The sequence below is a fragment of the Clarias gariepinus genome, chromosome 8, assembly GCF_024256425.1.
Source record: "Clarias gariepinus isolate MV-2021 ecotype Netherlands chromosome 8, CGAR_prim_01v2, whole genome shotgun sequence".
In the NCBI taxonomy this organism is placed as follows: Eukaryota; Metazoa; Chordata; class Actinopteri; order Siluriformes; family Clariidae; genus Clarias; species Clarias gariepinus.
In genome coordinates, this window is record NC_071107.1 from 6,202,501 (window position 1) to 6,222,500 (window position 20,000).

Genomic DNA, 20,000 nt, shown 5'->3' on the forward strand with positions numbered 1-20,000 from the left:
ATTTTTTAATGATTTGGACACTTTCCAAAATCGCTGCTGATCAAGAGTTGCCTAGAAAGTCAGGATTCTTTGAACGCAGAAATACAGATAAAGTTAGAAAGCAAAGAAAGACAAGAGTAAGTCGAGTGTTTTATCATTTTAATCATTTGAACATGGATTAGTGTGCAAGCAGTGGGGAGTCTGTGTTCAGAGCACCAGCAGGACTCACACTAAACGTCCATCTGCTGCTCATTAGACATGAAACAGAGGAGTTAGCATTCAGTCCACTCATAGTCCACCTCTTTATTCTTTCTTTCTCTTTTTTTTCTCCTGATATGTTAGACCACCCATTAACTAGCTGACTCGCAGGACAAATCAGCACCTAATCGCATTCACACACACACACACACACACACATAAACATACAGGGACGCAGGAGGAAGTTCGGAAATGGGTTGCTGAGACATGCATGTCTACTCACCATGTCCTCGCAGACACAGAGGGGCTGTTGTGTTTGGAACCCCCCGGCTGCCCCCCCGGCTGCCCCCTGAAATTTCCCCCCGCTGTCTCTTTTCTCTGCCCTGCAGGTATCACGGCTGGGGAAATAGCTTTCCTCTAGCAAACACCATGCACAGTCAACTGCACCGAGGGGTACGACCTGCCCCAATCTGTCCTGATTTGGGATTTTTTGTTTTTTCTAACCTGCAATGATCTTGTCATGATATGGGAATCTGCCCTTTGCCAGCAGCGCCTCAAAGGTGAAGGCTCTGTGCTCCTGAGCCTGGTCGGGGGTTCGGGTCCCAGCACCGGCATGTTGGGTCTTGGGTCTTTGAGCAATTCCCTGGAACCATGTCTCCCCCAGGGGGCGCCGTATCATGGCTGACCCTGTGCTCTGATCCTAACAAACTCAGATATCTAAAGAAAAGATTTTCACTGTGCAGTAAAGTTTACCTGACAAGGATGCTCCTCGTCCTTCTTCCTTTTCTAAATTCCGGATATGGGAATATTTAATAAGCTGCTATGATTTGTAAGTCTTTTATAACATTTTGTGATTCGAGAATTGTTTGTATTCTGTCCTAATTTGAGTTTTTGCCATCTGACATGATTTAGGAATCTTTTATAAATCTGTTACCCATTACGATCTGCGAAGATTTGAGAAACATTTACAATCTGCTGGGAATTTGGGAATCTGTTAAAATCTGTCCAGGTTTAGGATTAAGAAGTAGAAAGGAAGGAGAAGAAGAAGAGATGATTGGATGTTAACACGAGTTAGTGAAGTGTGCAAGCCGTTAGAAGATGTTGAGAAGAAACAGATGGAGGTTGATGCATCTAGGGACGGGAGAGAGGAGTGTTAACAATTTAACACGGTTTAGTGGAGTGTGTGAGTTTTAGGAAGTAAGAGAAGGAAGAGAAGATAGATAGAAAGATAGGCATGGGTTGTGGGGGGTGGGGGGGATGTTGTGCAGAAAAATGGCCCTTTTTAGTTCTGGTAACTGGACCTGAGAGTTGTCCAGCTTAAAAGGAAGCAGAGATAGAAGATAGAGAGGTGAAGAGAAAGGTGATCCTAAAGAGAAGGTGTGTGTGTGTGTGTGTGTGTGTGTGTGTGTGTGTGTGTGTGTGTTTTAGTATAGGTGTGTGAGGGGGTTTCAGTCTCTTATCTGATGAGAAACAGGTATCATAAATATCCAGCTCAGGCATTACCGGAAACACACACACACACACACACACACAAAAGCACACACCATAATATTCTCCCCCCTTCGAACCATCATGGATCAAAGCGTATGGCTGAGCAGATACATTCACTATTCTCACTTACGCACACACACACACACACGCACACACGCACACACACACACACACACACTCGGCTCAGCTACTTTTGCCACTTCATTCAATAGATCTCTAATAGGCCGATTTTAAAGAACTGCAATAAGCAGTCGGTCACACACACTCGGGTGCTGAATGGGCCTTTTGTTGTGTAGGAATGTGCAGAGACACACACACACACACACACACATACACACACATATGTGGTAGCTATATAGTTGGCCTCACATACTTGTAGGCATCTCGTTTGTCCTCGAGATAAGCCGAACTTGTGCAAAATGAGTGCTGTTGTTCTCTCTCACACACACACACACACACACACACACACACACACACACACACACAAAAGTATGATTGACAGATTCTTGTGTATGGAAGGCTTTAACTCAAATCTGATGATTTCTCGCCACATTTGTCTGACAGCGGCTCCCTAAGCCTCTGCGGTCTGCATGCGCATTTGTGTGTGTATGTGTCTGTTTATGTGTGTGTGTGTATGTGCGTGTGTGTGTGTGTAAATCTCTGAATGGACATATGAGGCTCTAAGCCGCTCCAAGGCTGCACCTGAGTCCTGCACTCGTTTCCCGATCACGGCGATATCCCAGCATGCCTTTGTTCTCGTCACACAGAGTCGAGGATAAAGGCTCGTCACGCTGGCGCTCTTTTCTTCCCTCCATCCTTTTTTTTTTCAGAGATTGTTTTCCGTCTTCTGTCGGTTTTGGACACGAGACGAGACCAGGCCTGGTTATGTTTGCAGAGTGAAAATCCCCTCATGTCTCTAGCCGTTAAGTTTCTCTCGCAACTTACGTTTCTGTCCAAATGTTTTGCAGTGTTTCCATCAGCTACTTGTTGTGTTAAATATTCATAACACTTCATAACAAAGACTCAAGCATTGTGGGTAGTCTGTGCCCACTGACTTTGTTTTATGTTTTTTATTTAGTTTTTAGATGTAAAAAAAAAACTTAATCAATTTTCTTTCAAGGTTTCTTTTTTTTTCCTTTTTATTTTGTTCTAAAACATTATTTAATAATATGGTTGACTTGATGTAATTTGGGCCCTTTTGCGTAACTTTTAAAATATATTTAAAATTGTTTTTTAACTTCTTTTTTTTACAAATTTTTAATGCAGAGTTATATGACACAAATAAATCAACACCTACAGCATTATTATATGATTACAGAATTACATCTTTACAATATGCAACTAAAATTAACACAATTAACAAAATTTGAACACGCACACAAAAACTGGGTAAGCAATGTATTTTAATAAATCAAAAAAACAAATAAACACTCATTTCTATGGTTGTTTTTAATCCAAAAATAAATATATTTTTTATTTATTTATTAATTTATTTACTTGCACAGATTACAGGTAAAGCTTTATGGACAGAGGCAAAAACGTATACGGCGTTCCTCAGGGCTTAACTATAGGACCTGTTAAACTCACAAACATCCTTTACATTAATACATACTACAGCAAATATGTGTACTTTCTACTCCACTACATTACTGCATGGTGATGCATAACTACTGTAGTGGCTAGCATTTAAAGCAGTAATGTAATGGCTATTTAGTATAATTTTATGAATTGCTTCCCCTAATCATGTAGCACATGTTTGAAAAAGTGGAATTGGTTGTAGATAGTGGTAAAACAGCACATTCTCAGTCAAGAAGCACAGACTTGACTTGACTAACCACTTGACAGAGAGTGAGGGAGGAGAGAGAGAGAGGATCAGTACGTTTGATACTTGAGTAAATTTAAAGGATAAGTGCTTTTGTACCTTTTGCTCAAGTAGAATTGTAAATGGAGGACTTCTACTTTTACTTAAGTAATGTTTTACCTAGGGTATATCTACTTTTACTCAAGTTCAGGATTTGTGTACTTTGCCCACCTCCGGTAAAACTTTGAGGTTGTTCATTCTTGACTTAGCCTCATGTTGATGGGGGTTTGTTTTATTGTTACATGTTTGTAAGGTGCATCAAACCCTGCCTAAGATTTTGAGCTTTACATGTACCCTTGATTGGGTGGCTCTAAAGCATCTACTGTAACAGCACTGCCGAGAGAGCAGGCAGAAAAAGAGGTAAATGCAGGTTAGTTTGATTTTCATTGTCATAATTTATTTTTTATTGGTATAAAGAGAACATTTAGATATTCAAAAATTCATTTCAGGAGTAGGGGTGTGTAAAGGAAATATTATATAAAATCATAAACAATTATGTTCATTGTGTATAGCTTTATTCATTTTTTTATTTATTTATTTTAAGTTAGACGGTAATATCTATTATCGTCTCGCTGTGTTAAGCCTCTTTTCCACATTCCTGAATAGTTTACTAAATTGTCCCGAATTACAGCTCTTGACGATTCTTGGTTTCTCATGATCACATTTTTACATTTAACTCAGTGAACTCATGTTTGTATTTATTTATTTATTTATTTGTGTATTATTAATGTATATTTATTTAATACTTCATTTGCACGGAATACAGTGGATGCTTAATGGACGAAAAAAAAAAAATTAAGCCGTTCCTCAGGGCTTAACCTTAGGGCCAATTACATTTAGAGCTGACAGGTAACTAGGCACATTTACTAAATATGATTTACTGTCTCACTACGTTAAGACACTTTCCCACATTCCTGAAAGGTGCACTGAATTGTCCCAAATTACAATCCTTGGTTTGTCGTGCTCACTTACAAATTGTCTGCACATCTGCACTCGACCTGAGCTGTCACATGGACTGTCTACTTACTTTACACGGTTGTCTATCATTTACCTTGCGATTTGCTTTGAATTGTCAAGACTTAGCAACACATGCTACTAAACTCTACCATCACAGGTTTTAAGCTGGATGCCCTTTCTGATGCAATCCTCCCATCTAATCCGGGCTTGGGACCGGCACTATACCCAGTGGCTGGGTTTAGCCATTAGCACGGCAGTTGAGAAACCTAAAGTACCAATGAGTGACCATTGCCAAAACCTCTCAACTACAGTACACTTGCGAATAATTCAAGAACTGCTATGATGTTTTTGTAATCGGTGACTATGTTTTAAATTTCTAAGCATGGTCAATGGCTGCGATTTTTTCCTAAACTATACTGAACTCTAACAAGCTTCCTGGAAAAAGATAATCATTGAAAAATGGATGGATCTAGAAATGATAGCAGTTTAGGAATGTGAATGTCCACCTCCAGAATACTGTTGGTAGCTGGCTTTAAAATGAAAACGAGGAACCTAAAAAAACACCTCACAGCTAATACTGTAGATCATGATTAAATATATGTTTAGTCCAAAACTTTTAATGATAATTTGTTTATTAATTTATTATTATTCGTCAATGTTTATGAACATCATTACAGGATAATTACTGCCTATAAAATGTTACTTGTCATTGGATAAGGTTTGTGCACTTTGCGTAATTGTGCTGCTTGTGAGCGGTGTGTGTCTATAATGAGTTGTGCCGTATAGGCGGTGTATTAGGCGCCCACCCATTTGCGAATGTTGTAAAATATCACACCCAGCTACACTTGTTATTCAGGCACATTTTCTAAGTAAAAAAGAGAGCGATCCATGCTCCGATGCTGGTTTTCAGATTTTCTTCGAATGAAAGTGTGAGAAAGCAGCTTGCCCTGACTCTACCCCTGAAGAGCCCATGTTTATTGAGGCCAATTAAGGGTGTGAAATGTGATTGTGTTTGGCAGGTGGGGAAAGGTTATCTATATAACACCAGGTTCGTTAGCGTTGATTCACAGAGAGATAAAGTGAGAGAGAGGAAAAATAATGGAGAGGAGAAAGACGACAGTGAAAGTGTTGACTCGCTGTGATGTGACTCAGAAAGGAATTTTTGCGCATATCATGTGTTATTTAAAGATAGATTTATTCGGTCGAGACAAGTATCATAGAGCACTGCCTGATTTATTGTTTGGAATTAATCATCATTATGATACTTTGATATATTGCCCTGGACGGGATGATGGATGGGAAAAAAATATTTGTTGTTATATTATATGAAGGAAAAGAGAGGATGGCAGATGGTAAGCTATTTTGTTTTATTTCCACGGCAACCTGCTGGTGTCCAGGGCTCAGGACAGAGCCATCCCATCATCCTTCAATACCGTTTCCAACAGCGACCACCTGCAGTCGTGTGATTGGTCCCTGGCTGTGGTCTCCTGTGGTAATGGGTGGAGGCCTGAGGCCAGGTGTGTGAGTGTGTGCATCTATGTGTGTGTGTGTGTGTGTGTGTGTGTGTGTGTGTGTGTGTGTGTGTGTGTGTGTGTGGGCAATGCCAGATTAGTTCCTGATCCAGACTTCACAAGGGAGGCTAATGAAAGCGCTTTAGGGGTGTGTGTGTGTGTGTGTGTCCATGTCTGTCCACCAAAATGTCCCAAAAGGTTCTTTTTGCACCATCGGTTGGTTTAATACTGAGAGATTACGCTTCTCCTCTGAGGTAATGCCTCACAGCACAAAGAGGAAAAAGATGAGAACGCGGCTGAAGCAGTGGGCAATTTAACACACTGAGCGGTTACATCTTTATAACACACACATCCGGAAATTGCAAACACCGTCAAGGTCATGGACAGTGTCAAAGGAAAGTGTGTGTGAAAACTGGAGGAGTGGTCATGGTGCACAGATGAGAAAACACACACACAGACACACAACAAATAACACCATATTGCATCATACAGACATTGGAAACGATCACAAAACAAGCATGCACCCACACACAAACAGCCTTAATCATCTCACACTGGCGTTACACCAACACACTCCAAGAATGTTTTATTAAACCTAGATTTGCACCACCAAACACCAACATTAACAGTCCCATACTGACAATACACTACCAATGACCAATAAAAACTAACATTACACTATCAAACACCAACATTACACCATGAAACACCAACATTACATCACCAAACACCATTACTTCACCAAACACCAGGGTTACATCGCCATGCCAACATTACACCATCTGCATTACAATATCAAACACTAATATTACACCTACAAACACCAACGCTACACCATCAAACACCATTACATCACTAAACACCAACATTACTTTACCAACCACCAACATTACTGTATTTCACCAGACATGAATATTACACCATCAAACACTAAATTAACACCACCAAACACTAACTTTACACCATCAAACACTAACATTACACCATCAAACACTAACTTTACTCCACCAAACACCAGCATTACACCATCAAACACTAACTTTACACCACCAAACACCAGCATTACACCATCAAACACCAATATTACACCATTAAACATCAAACAGATACATTACACCATCAAACACAAACATTACACCATCAAACACCAACAGTTTTATCATACATCACCATCACCATCACCATCAAATCATCATATCAGACCTCAGCATTGTATCAAACACCATTATATCATCAAACACCAAAATTATATTCTAAAACACCAAACATTATATCATCAAACACCAACAATCTGTCAAACACCAGACATTGTATCATTCAGCAACAGACATTAAATCATCAAACAACACTAATATGAATCATTGCCATCCACAGCACCCTGACATAAAAACTAAACAGTGTATTATTAGTCCAAACATTTAGCAAGATTGGGAATCGTTGTGAACAGCACTGAGTAAAAGAACAGTTAAAGTGAAAATAGCCATGCACACACACACACACACACACACACACACACACACACACACACACATGCGTGCACACACACAGGTCAGTTGGAGAATGTTGTGAGAGCAGTGTGTGTGGTTTGTGTAGGATCCTATTCCTGAAATCATTCCCAGATTGTTCACAGTGTCAGCCCCCCCCCACCCCCTTGAAGTATGGAAAAGTCCACATTGGTGTTTTTCCCTCTGCAAACACACGTAATGAGCATCAGATCGTAAATCTGCGAGTGCAGGCATAAAACGTAACACACTCGTGTCCTGTTCTGGGGTAATGAAGGACTAACATCATGAAAATTGTCGCCTTTCCGTTATCGATCCCTCTCACTCCCGGTTTTATGTGGCATGTCGAGGAACAGTGGGCCGGAGCGCTGATCAATAGCCTGGATGTGCTGCTGGCTTTTTTTTACTCCTCTCTCTCTCTCTCTCTCTCTCTCTCTTTCTCTCTCCCTCTCTCTCTCTCCCTCTCCCTCTCTCCCTCTCTCTCTCTCTCTCTCAGAGTTTATCTCTCCCTTCTTCTATCCAGATGAATGATGGATCTGCCCCCCCCCCCCCCAATCTCCTTGTTTTTTTTTTCTTTTCTCCCTCCGCGAGTGGCGGGGTGTTTTTTAGCGAGTGTGAAATTAGCGCCTGAATGGCGTCGCTGTAAAGAGGCAGGATTAGCGTCACTCACGCGTCGCTCTTAAAGACAAATTAGCTGCTCATTCATCCCAGATCCAAAAAAACAGACGAGTGAAGGACAGAGAGGAGGCATTTTACCAGAAGAGGATGAGAGGAAGAACAGACAAGCCACTTAGGCCAGTCTAACTTAACTTACTTAACTTACGCTTTTCTTTCCTGCTTGCTTTTTTTTTCTTGGCTTTTCTCGCATTAATTTTCCTAATTTATTTTAAAAAAATTTACGTTTATTTCTTTTTGTTGTTGTTGTTGTTGTTGTTCTGGCTGTCTCCCTTGAGTCCCCCTTCTTCTTTTGTTCAGTTTTTTCTTTCTCTCTTCAATTTTCCTGTTTTTTATTTATTTTTTCTACCTTTATTTTTTTTTTTACTCTAGCTGGTTTATTTTTGTGAATAATTTGGCATAATTTCTTAGCATTCGGTACATTTAGTTTTTTTTTCTTTTTTACTGTTTTTTCATAATTTTTTATGAAAGTCTTTTACTTTTATTTTTATTTTCTCGTCACTCACTCTTTCTCCATTTTTTATTTTAACACTTATTTTGTTTTTTTGTTTTTGTCTGCTTCAATTCTTCAATCAAACCTTTTCCTTTTCTGCTTTCTTTCTTTCTTTCTTTCTTTGTGTATAAACATAGGTGTGCCCATGTGTGAGTGTGCAAGTATGTGTGTGTAGCTTGTGAATTTCTGTCAGGACTTTGGTATCTTCTCACTACCCAAGATACACACGCCTGCCTTGTTACCATGACAACCCCCGTGTGTAACAAAGTTACAAAGCGAAAAAAGTAGAGCACTGGATAACTTTTATTTATTTTTAATCAGAGAAAGAATTGTTAAAAGTTTATCGTCTGCACTGTGTGTGTGTGTGTGTGTGTGTGTGTGTGTGTGTGTGTGCGTGTGGCCTTTGGCAGGCTGAAGTTGGCTCTCTGGAGCAGCAGCTGCGGTGTAAGTGGTCCAGAGCCTCATGGGGGTATTAGTGTGTGTGTGTGTGTGTGTGTGTGTGTGTGTGTGTGTGTGTGTGTGTGTATGTGTGTGTGAGGATTCTGGGAATAGGACTGACTTCTTTATATAATTTAATTATCCTGTGTTATTGTGTGTGTGCGTGTTTTTATGTTTTCTTTATGTATGTTTTAATAGTGTATTTTATAAACATATTTAATAGAAAGGAAGACGAAAGTGCATTTAGGAATTAGGAAAGAATTATACTAATAAAATGATTAAAGGCACAGTAAGAGAAAAGCGGATTAAAACCCAGTCAACAGGTGTGTATTCACATACTTACACACTGCTAGATTAAATGAAGCGCATTAGCTGGGAGAGACGGGAAAAAAGCAGCAATTTATGTATCATCACACCGACTCCACAATAAATGTTTTTTTTTTAATAAATGTAAAATTTATTATAAAAGTTTGTATTTGCGTAGTAAAATGTTGCAGCTCCTCTATAATCCTACAGGTGGCGCTTGTTAATTAAGAGTGCGTAGGCATGAGAGTTAGCACCGTCGTCTTGAAACTTTAGGGTCCGGGTTCGATTCTCACCTTGGGGTCCGTGTGCATGGAGTTTGCAGGTTCTCCCCGTGTTTGGTGGGTTTCCTCCGGGTACTCCAGTTTCCTCCCGCAGTCCAAAGACTTGCAGATTAGGTTAATTGACGTTCCGAATTTGCCATTTTGTGTGTGTGTGTGTGTCTGCCCTGCGATAGATTGGCCTTGGACCACAAGTCTAATGGGATAGGCTTCAGGCCCCCACAACAACTCTGTACACTATTGAAGATAGGTTAATGAATATATTGTAGGTACTGTATATGCGTCAGTTAATAAAATTTCACAGTTCCTCTATTGTTTATTGTGACTAGAATTTGTTTTGTTTGTGTTGAACATTAGGACAACAGTGTACATTAGATTGACCTCAGAAAGTATCAGCATGTTTGCGAGCGTAGTACTGGTATCGATATACTGTAGCCCTATTTTCAATTCTGTGTTAATAACGCAATAGGCAATATAATATGATTTCCTTTTAAAATCCTAAAACTGCTATTGTAAAAAAAAAAAAAAGAAAAGGTTTTCAATAAACTGAATGAAATCTAACTATAGTGTTGGTTCAGTCTGAACTGCTTGAGTATCATCCATAGCTATTGTGTGTGTGTGTGTGTGTGTGTGTGTGTGTGTGTGTGTGTGTTTAGGTTTGATCCGATCTCCTGCTGTTGTGTACTGAGCTTTTCTCAATAGTTGCTTTGAATCAAGTCTCATATTGTTGCGTTTGGTATTCCATCTCAGCTTGAATCTCAGGGCAAAAAAAAAAAAAAGGAAAAAAAAAAAAGCATTCAGCCAAGTTTAAGTTGAAGTTTATTGTCATCTTCACTCCGAGGCATTAAAATGCAATGAAACGCAGGCGGTCTGTCTGGCTGTGCCATCGTCGTAAAAATCAAAAAGAAAATGCGATAAAATTTTATGAAGTAAGATAAAAATATAGTGCGGCAAAATACGTTGAATATATTAACAACATAAAAGAGTGAATACTAAAAAAAAAAAATAAATAAATCCCTTGATGCTTGCAGATATGCATGCATTATAAGCATGCATTGCAGAGTTTGAGTCTCTCTCCCTCCATACATTCACCGGAAATTTATTAACCCTTCATGTAAACATTTATGCCTGAATAAAATCTGTGCATGCATACTACACACTATACGACACTAATATGCAACCAACTGGGCATTGCAAGCATGCATGTGAAGTGCATTTGTGCATGCATGCATGTTGGATATACATGAGAAGTAAAAAAAAGGGAAAATTTCCACATACCCACTGCATACGCTTATTGTTTAAATTCATGTGTGCAAGTATGCATGCATGCATATCCATATTAGAATTATTGTTACCATTTCATAGGAACATATGGTTGTATGCATGCATATTATGGCTTGTGCATACATGTGAACATGTGCATATGGGAAATGTATTGGTGTGGGTTTGTTGCATGTAATTATTCATGCATATTATACACCATGTGTGAATAGGCTCATGCATATCTGTTAGAGGGTGGGTGCATATGAATAAGCAATCATGCATTCATTTTAAGTTCATGCATATTATAATGTTTATGTACTGTATAGTCGCATGCATGCATGCAAGACTACATGTTATCATGCATGCCTCCTGGACTTGAAGTGCATATGTTCATGCATGCCTATTAGAGACTAATGTGTGTGCATTAATCTAACCCGAGTCCATGCTCTGCTAGCAGAGTTTGAAGATGGTGTGTCCTGCAATAGTGGTGTCCTTACTAACAAGCATCCCTGCACATAACCCTGGTCTTATTCATACTAAATCGTGTCTGACTCACACATCGAGTACATGGCAGAGTTTTCGTGTTAGATTTGGACGTGTGAACTCTTTGAGCAGAGCGAAGGCACATCGACTACATTAACCCAGTACGCTCTAATACTGGATCAGTATCATATCCATATCTGGTGTGTGTGTGTGTGTGTGTGTTTAGGTTTGATCCGATCTCCTGCTGGTGCATGCTGAGCCTTTCTGCCTCGAATAAAGTGTGGTATTGTTGCGTTTGGTATTCGAGCGCAGCATGAATCTTTAGAAGCGATGCAAAATAGTTTAGCGTCATGTCTCCGATCCATAGCAGTAAAACAAAACGCTCGGGATCTTATAGCTGGATCAACGTTCTCTAAAGGACCCTTTACTCCGGGGTTGTGGGAAGCTGTTTTCTACAGACCTTGCTGCTCGAGACGTCTGTGGTCTGGAGTTTATGCGTGGAAGCGAGATGCTCTCAGCGCTGCATCCCCTGTTTCGAGCTAGGTGTTAATGAGGAAACGGTTGCTACGGTCAGCGGAGGAGATATAACACCTTTAGCCTGCGTTCACACCAGCGCAGCAACAAAGTGCCAAGCGACTAGTATATGTGAGCTCAGTATCTCTCGAATTTACACTAATTAACTGTGGCACAGGAAAAGCAAGAAATTTCAAGCGGTAATCATCTTATAATTAAATATATGACTTGTCGCACCGTGGCTTGGTGGGGATCACTATGGGGCCATGCACTTCCAGTTTCGGGGGGTTCAGTTCCCGCCTCTGGTAAGTTTGGTTGGTTTCCTCCATCTGCTCCTGTTTCGTCCCACAGTCCAAAGACATGCAGATTAGGCTAATTGGCATTTTCAGATCTCCTGTAGTGTGTGAGTGGGTTTGTGTCTTTGTATCTTTGTGTGCCCTGCGATGGATTGGCACTCTGTCCAGGGAGCCTCGTGCCCCAAGTCCCCTGGGAAAGGCTCCAGGCCTCCCACGACCCTGTGAAGGATAAAACCCCTAGAGAATGTGAGAGTGAGTGATGAAGTAGCAAATACCGCGCTCTACGTTTGGTTTGCTAAATTAGCCTGTAGTTTGCTAGTACAAAACTTGGCGCATAGCATATAAATCAAACAACTGAATTTTTTCTTTGATTGACCAGCTAGAAGAAGATATTATAGATCTATAGCTATTAGGGACGAGAATCGCCAGGGATGACCTGATACGATATCATCACCATACCTAACTGCTGATTTGGTTTGCATTGCGTCATGATTTGTTTATTTATTTATTATATTTTTAAATATCCTGAGTCAACATTGTCAATATTAACATTATTATTATTATGAAGACGATAATTTTTTTTGTTACAAGCCTAAACGAATTTCACAAATAATTCACCCCGTCAGCCAATATGTGAATAGTTTAGAGTGCACCACCTGTAGGATTAATGAGGAACTGCAACATTTTAACCCCCTACAAGCAAATTTAAATAAATAAAAAAAATACATTAAAAAATTTTGATTTTGGAGTCAGTGTGGAAATACATGAACAGCCACACAGAACGATCCCGATACATAACTGAATAGATTTTTCCATCTTTATTAGCTATACCTAGTTGCTTACGTTGCGTATGTAGTCGAAATAAAAAAAAATTATATGAACACAAAAAAAAATCCACATTTTATTACAATATTAGCATGATTTTTAATAAAAATGTTAGCTAGTTTCTAAATAAAAACGCTATACAAAGACAGACAGAGAGAGGAGACAAATTGCGAGTGGAAAGGTCGCTCGCTAGCATGAATGTAGTATTTTTTTCTCCTTTAAATATATGGTACAATGCAGTAAAGCCGTACTGTTAACCTTACCATGTATAGAGAACCTTGTAGTGTTCTAGTGCATGGAGGACATTTCCCGCTCCTCGAGGTCCGTCTCTATCTCAGGAGCTTCCTGAGGAACCATGCAGCAAGTTTTTTCTTGCTTTATTTCATTTTCGTTTGTTTTTTCATAGTGAGTTAAAAAAAAAAGATTTATTCATTGTTGATTTTTTCTTTTTCTTTCCTCCTTTTTTTCCTTTCTTCTGCCGCCGTTTATTTTGAGAACACGCTCCAGAGTTAGAGAAGAGCTCAAAGAGACGCCTCGCAATGTGGAACGTCGACTGAAGAAGAGCTGCGAAATATCACAAAAAAAATTAATAATAAATAAATCTTGTCAATTCCCCCAACGTATTATCTGAAAATAGGAAGTCTGTGTGTGTGTGTGTGTGTGTGTGTGTGTGTGTGTGTGTGTGTGTGTTCATAACATCTGCATATCAAAGACTGATCTTCTGCAGCCTTATACAAGCTCGTGACTCTTGATCGCTCTGCTTTGTCTTTAACATGTGTGTGTGTGTGTGTGTGTGTGTGTGTGTGTGTTAAAGACATAGTATTCTGCTCTTTGGAACAATTCCAATGTAATCTTACAACTGTAAAATGTTCATACACGAGCATGTGTGTTGTTACACTTTCTTTCTTTAAGGTTCTATAAACATAGAATAACAGGATTGTTGTAGAAACAGGAGGTGATGGATGGGTAGATGTTTGGATGGACTTTATGTGAGAAGAATTTGCAAGATTTGTTGTTTAAATTTGGGGAGTTTTATTGGTGTAGTGTTGATGGAGGTGGAGGGATTGGCATCTTGGTTTTTGAATGGGTGGGTGGAGTTTGAGATGGATGAATGAATGGATGAATAGATACATGAGCAGATTTTACGTCTGTGGCGGATGAAATAACAGACGGTGGTGTTTTAAGATGAATGAATGGATAGATTGATTCTAGGATGGGTGGATAAATGGATTTTAGTATAGACAAATGGAGTTTTAGATGAATAGATAGATTGAGTCTTAGATGGATGGATGGATGGATGGATGGAGTTTGGGGTAGATGAATGAGTGAATTGATGGATGGATGGATTTGGGGATGGATGGATGGATGGATGGATTTGAGGATGGATGGATGGATGGATTCATTGATTTTGGGATGACTGGTCACTGGTCATTGGAGACAAATAGAGTTTTAGATGAATAGATAGATTGAATCTTGGATGGATGGATGGATGGATGGATGAAGTTTTGGGTAGATGAATGAGTGAATTGATGGATGGATGGATGGATGGATGGATGGATGGAATTATTGATTTTGGAATGACTGGTCACTTGGATTGGATGGATGGATAGATTTTGGGATGATGGATCATCTTGGTTAAATAAGTGCACCTTAAAGATCTCAACGAAACTCTAGACATGTGTTTTAAATTTACCCAACAACAACAACAACAACGTGTGTGTGTCAGATAGAGAGAGAGAGAGAGAGAGAGAGGACGACGTTTAAGGTCACGCTCCTCTTTTCTCCACACGTCTGTCCTCGGGGCAGGTTTACGAGATCAACGAGGAGGAGGATGAGGAGGAGGAGGATGGTTGTAAATGGAAAGGCTGGACGCTGAGCAGGAAGAGAGCGCAGCGTAATGCCAAGATTATAGATCCTCCCTCGCTCACTCCGGCCTTGTCCCAAATTCACTTAAAGGGAAATCCGTCTTCATTTCTGTGACGCTGATGTGTTGGCGGGATTGCTCAGGCCTATTTGTTTAGTGAGAGTGCACGTGTGTGTGTGTGTGTGTGTGTGTGTGTGTGTGTGTGTGTGTGTGTAAGAGTGAAAGAGAGATCGATTGGGCAAGGATGAACTCATCCTGAGGGGAGGAGGTGTGGGGTGAAGAGAGGATGAGATAACAGCACCCAGTCATTATCCTTCATCTGGAGAGAGAGATGTGTGTGTGTGTGTGTGTGTGTGTGTGTGTGTGTGTGTGTGTGTGTGTGTGTGTGTGTGTGAGAGAGAGAGAGAGAGAGAGAAATATATATATGTAAAATAGATGTACGTATTTGTGTGTGTGTGTGTGTGTGTGTGTGTGAGATAGGTGTGCGTGTGTATGTGTGTGTATGTGCGTGCGAAAGAGAATATGAGAAAGAGAGAGATGTGTGTGAGCGAGAGAGAGAGATGTGTGTGATAGATGCATGTGTGTGTGTGTGGTGTGTGTGTGTGTGTGTGTGTGTGTGGTGTGTGTGTGTGTGTGTGTGTGAAAGAACGAGAGAGTGAAAAAGAGATATAGAAATAAATATATATACACACACGTTCATGCTGAGTATTTGCAGGAGGTGTTCATTAGTAATGGCGCCCCACACTGAGTCTGTATATCTGACCTTTACTGATCGATCGCTCACATCAGCTCACAGCTAACATTAAATATTTAACATTTCATAATGATACACACACACACACACACACACACACGTCGGCTGATTAATTACACACCTCCCTTTCTGTTTTATTGAAAGTTCAGAATAATCCATACTCTCTCTCGGTCCTGCTGTTAGTTACATCAGGAGTTTCATCTTTATTGCTGCTTTAAACAACACAACTCTTATACTCGTATACAACTCTTATAATAATAATAATAATAATAATAATAATAATAATAAAGAATGAAATGTGTGAGACAGATTAGGATCATGTAATAGGGGGTGTGGTCTTTAGGGACATGACTAGAGTGCAGTTTGACAAGACAAGACAGTGTGCATGTCTTTTCTTGCATCTGCTTTTTTTCTCTCTTTTTTTGGTAAGCTTTGTCTAGTGTTGCTAAACCATACACACACACACACACACACACACACACATACGCAAACATATCTGTTAGCACCATTAGCACCCGCATAGGGGTGAGAGGCGAACACACTTCCATCCAGACGATGATACATCTCATGTGTCGGAATGAAGGTCAGGAGAGAGAGAGAGAGAGAGAGAGAGAGAGAGAGAGAGAGAGATTAGGTGTTGGGATAGAAAGTGGGAAAGGTAGAGAGAAACAGAGAGACAGATGAAGACAAAGAGTTAGATAGGGGTAGAGATGAGGACAGAGGAAGAGAGAGAAAACAAATCAGCAATGGATATCAGACAGAGAAAGAGATATTTCTGAGTGTGTGTGTGTGTGTGTGTGTGTGTGTGTGTGTAACACTTGCTATTTAACACAACACCATAGTGTGACGTTCCCCCATTATGTTTTTCCCATATAGTTGTTCCAAGATGGTCGCCGTGTTTCAGCCTGCGTTTCCTACGTGTGTGTGTGTGTGTGTGTGTGTGTGTGTGTGTGAGTGCTTCTGCGTCACTCTAGAACTCGTCTCAGAGCCGTATGTTCCCTTAAAGACATCTCGGTGTCTCCGAGGACGAGCCAGGGAGCACTTCTGAGCGTGTGAGACAGATTTATTCACACGTCCTGCTTTAGGAGAGCAGATATGGAGAGTGTCCTTCAGGCTACAGCTCACACTACTCCACAGAGGATCTGGGAAACAGATCCAGAGAACGTGTGTGTGTGTGTGTGTGTGTGTGTGTGTGCGCGCGCGCGCTTTGTGCTTTGTGTATGCTAATGATGTCCACAAGTTTGACCTTGTGCCCAAAAAGTAAACAATTTATTTTATTACAAAAACTGTTTGCAATATCCGTGGAGTCTTTGATTGAAAACCCGCGCTATTAAAGCCACGCCCCCAAACTGCGGCTGTAGGTTATAAAATAGTACTGTTTATAAAATTAAACACAATAGTGTACATTTACAGAAAGGATGTAGATGTAGCAAATCTGTCAGTGTATCCTAAATAATAATAAAAATAACAATAATAATAATAATACAGCAAATGATACTATGTTTAAAATGTTCTATTTGTATAGTAAACAATTTGTTACTTTGTAACTTTAGTTCTTTTGATGTTGGCGTTCTCTCAAAATCAAAGTCTCCTAAAGCTCCAACAGCTCTTCTGTTTATATTCATAAAAAGTTTAGTTTTCTGCTTAAATATCACCAGTGTGTAGTGTATATGTAATAAACCTGAGTTTTAAAAACCCCACCTACAATTATATTTATGCAATTAAACTCGTAGTTTTATGCATAGCTTTTATTAATTATAACTTTATTAAGGTCCTTTTAATTACTATTTATGTTAATGTACATAGTCGGCATGGTGGTGTAGTGGTTAGCACTGTCACCTTGCACCTCCAGGGTCTGGGTTCGATTCCCGTCACTGTGTACATGGGGTTTGCGTGTTCTCTCTGTGCTTGGTGGACCTTTAGATTACGCTAATTGGCATTCCCAGACTGTACGTAGTGTGTGTGTGTCCGTGTGTGTGTGTGTGCCCTGCGATGGATTGGCACCTCGTCCCCTAAGTCTCCTGGGATAGGCTTAAAGGCATAAACAAACCCTGAATACAGGATTGTTTGTTTGTTTGTTTGTTTATTGTTATCACTCCTATAATTTAATTGTGTATTATTTGGCGATTTTAGTTTGATATTTTTTATGCTTTTTCATATAAAATACACTCGAGGAATAACAAAAGACATCATGTGGAGCAAATCTATATATAAAAGATAACATACTTTGTATAATAATAATAAGAAGGAGATAAAATCGTTCCAATAATTTTGCTTAACATATCCTTTACACTTGCAGTATCGTTTTATACTGTTTTAATTGTTGTTTTTTATTGTTATTTTATTCCATGTTTGCACTTTTTACAATATACAGTCATATTCTTTAATATAACAAATATTTGCTTCTTATATTTTCTCAATGTTTAATCAGTGCAATGTATTTTAGTATTAATGCTTTTTAGTCTTGTTTATTAAATAAATCAATTTACTGTGTAAATTAACTTATCTTCTTTTAAAAAAGTGAACATTTAAAAATTATTTTAATAATGAAACACCTCGAATTATAAAACTAAGATTGATTTGTTTATTTATTTTTGATCTATAACTTGTAATTACACATTTATTCATAAAGTAAAATCAAATAAACAAAATCATCGTAATAACCTTTATGGGAATAATTAAAGTTACACCAGGAGAATTTTTTATATATGCAAATTACTGATTTGCATATTAATATTAAGCAAGACACTTGAGTGCCTAAATCTTGAGTTCCCAGGGAACAATACATGATTAAAAAAATTAAAATAAAATATAAAAAATCAGCAAAAATGTCCTTATGAGTATCGTTCAACATTACAGTTTTATCATCAGATGGTTACAAAAAACACTTACATTTATTAGTTTTAAAACTTTTTCGTTTTTAATTGCTACCCAAAAAACTGTCTTTAACATGCTTATAACACGTGTAATAAACACGTAGTAACACGTGTGTAGGGACACACCACACCCTGAGCTCATGTGTTTGTATTTAGGATTTAAAAAAGGTGTGTGTTTTAAAGGCAGGTGTGTGTTTTGAGGTGTTTGTGTATTTATATTCGGATTTCTGGAGCTGTGTATGTCGTCATCGCCGTCATCATCATGGTGGTGCAGTGCATTATGGGCCGCAATCATTTTTTGGCAGCTCTCACAAATCCTCAAACACAAGAGGAAAGGTTTAATTTACTCTCTTCTGTGTGTGTGTGTGTGTGTGTGTGTGTGTGTGTGTGTGTGTGTGTGTGAGAGAGAGAGAGCAGGGTGCTGATGGCGCACGCTTGTGTGTCACCGAGAGAGAAATTGAGGGAGGGAAGAAAACCAGAGTGTATGGACAGGAAATGAGTTTGAAAAAAGCAAAAGCAAGATTACACACTCTGGTGGATTACTCACACACACACACACACACACACACACACACACACACACATATTTTATTTTCCTAATTTCTTCCCCCTTGCTTTGAGTTCACATGTCTACACCTGTTGTGTGTGTGTGTGTGTGTGTGTGTGTGTGTGTATGCTTAGAATTCCTGACCATAAAAGGACAAAACATTAAATTCTTGACGGAAAGTGGTACGCTGTATGAAATTACACATCACCATGCACTGGTGTGTGTGTGTGTGTGTGTGTGTGTGTGTGTGTGTGTCCATGCAAGAGAGAGCTTGGCTGTTTTACACTAGTCTGACCTTCACAACTCTGCAAACACAACCCAGTAATTAAAGGGAATTAAAGGATTTGTTGTTTTCTTCTCCCTATTATCTCTCTCGCTCTCTCAAACACACACACACACACACACACACACACTTTCTTTCCTCTTTGAAGACATTTTCAGAGAGCTTCATTAGACAATGGAAATAAAGTATAAAAAAAATAAAATAAGTGTGTAACGCCTTGGCCCAGTTCCACTGATGCGGCACCGCAGTTCTCAGAAGAACCATCTAAAGATCCGACTCGCGTCCACTAATTACATGACATAATCTGTAGCCCTGACACACCGCCACCTAGAGGACAGCGTCCTGCATTTTACCCTGCATTAAAAATACAAAGCTCATACACACCACTGCAGCCCTTAATCACTGGAGACATTCTGGTTGTTGCCATGGTGACACCAGGACACAGATGCCAAGCATCTGACATCATCGGTTTTGTCATCCGAGAGCCAAACCTTTTGTGGTGCAAAGTAGGAATGTTCCACCTTCTTCCTTCGCAGGTACAGTACTGAGATCACAGATCTAATTACGCTCTGATACCTGATACTGATCCAGTGCTGATCAGAAACAG

The 20,000-nt window shown here is 39.5% G+C and overlaps 1 protein-coding gene across 11 annotated transcripts in view; it reads left to right on the forward strand.

Moving 5' to 3' along the window:
* tenm3 (teneurin transmembrane protein 3) overlaps window positions 1–20,000 on the forward strand; it is a 277,382-nt gene that overhangs the window by 78,460 nt on the left and 178,922 nt on the right. The window lies entirely within an intron of this gene.